The 1110-nt window shown below is 39.8% G+C and overlaps 1 non-coding gene across 1 annotated transcript; it reads left to right on the top strand.

Annotated features, from left to right (window-relative positions):
- Nucleotides 1-801: 801 nt before the first annotated feature.
- Nucleotides 802-873, top strand: TRNAE-UUC (transfer RNA glutamic acid (anticodon UUC)). The gene has a single exon. It is a non-coding gene; the product is annotated as a tRNA-Glu (tRNA).
- The last annotated feature ends 237 nt before the right edge of the window (nucleotides 874-1110 follow it).

The raw sequence follows: 1110 nt of genomic DNA, 5'->3' as shown, positions 1-1110 counted from the left end.
AAACATTTTTTTTTTTGCGTCCTGGAGGCGATTTTATTCCCCTTATGACAGACTTTTGAACTTGAGGGCTAAGAGACACTTGCAGCCTTCATCAGTCACATCGTCTACGAGGTGCCTTTCCTAAATTAGTCTGGTACTCGTAGTTGTAATATTAAAATACAGGTACGTCCTCGGGTTGCAGAGCCTAGTATGTCAGTCTTCTCTCCACTTGTTCCCTTCCCCCTTTACTCGCGACAGCTTCTATTCTTGTCCTCCTGGTTTCCATTTTAGCCAGTGGCCATTTAGTTCTTCAAATTCATTTCTCCATAAACATTTTCCCAGACCTCAGCGGGCCAAAATACAAGACAACAGAGAAAAGAGAAATACTCGCCTTTAGCCTACTCTCTCGGTTCGAAAGTATGTCACGATGATAATGATGATGATGATTATTTTGTCTCTATAATTCACTGCTTCATTATTATTATCGTCCTTTATTCAGTAAGTCTCACTCACGTCTTTTTTTTTTCGACTGTTTTTGTTGCAACCAGGCTCATTCAATTTCATCAGCATACAAGAGGTGGGCTATAATAGTTAAATTAAAGGTGTTATCTCTGGCCATTGAGCAAAGTGAGATGCTTTCACGTGTTTTTTGGGCGTGTGTGGTGTGACATTTGTACCTTTTTGTCTTGATGGTTGTGTGTTGAGTCATACATTCATCGACATAATACCCTAGCCGTTTTCATGTCCTGATTTCATGTCATTAGCATTATATGAGAGTAATATTTTTTATATATTGTCATCCCCTCACTGTTACATACATCGTCCCATGTGGTCTAGTGGCTAGGATACCTGGCTTTCACCCAGGAGGCCCGGGTTCGATTCCCGGCATGGGAAAAGGTTTTTAATGTTTGTCGTTTTAGAAAATATCAATACTTGTCCTATATGTACGAAGAAATTAATAATGACACCTCCAAATTTTATGTATGTTAGACTTACCATGCATGGTGATTGAAAGTTCCCGAGAATCGTCAGACACTTCAACTAAACCTTAATGCAAAAGCTGGCTTGGTTATCGCCTAGAATTAAACATCCCAGCATTAACACAAGAACCTTCATCTGCCAAACGGTATG

This window comes from Coenobita brevimanus, chromosome 23 (assembly GCF_032717465.1).
Source record: "Coenobita brevimanus isolate Jiangsu-jjx chromosome 23, ASM3271746v2, whole genome shotgun sequence".
Taxonomy (NCBI): domain Eukaryota; kingdom Metazoa; phylum Arthropoda; class Malacostraca; order Decapoda; family Coenobitidae; genus Coenobita; species Coenobita brevimanus.
Note: the sequence above shows the minus strand (reverse complement) of the source record. Positions and strands in the feature narration are given on the sequence as shown.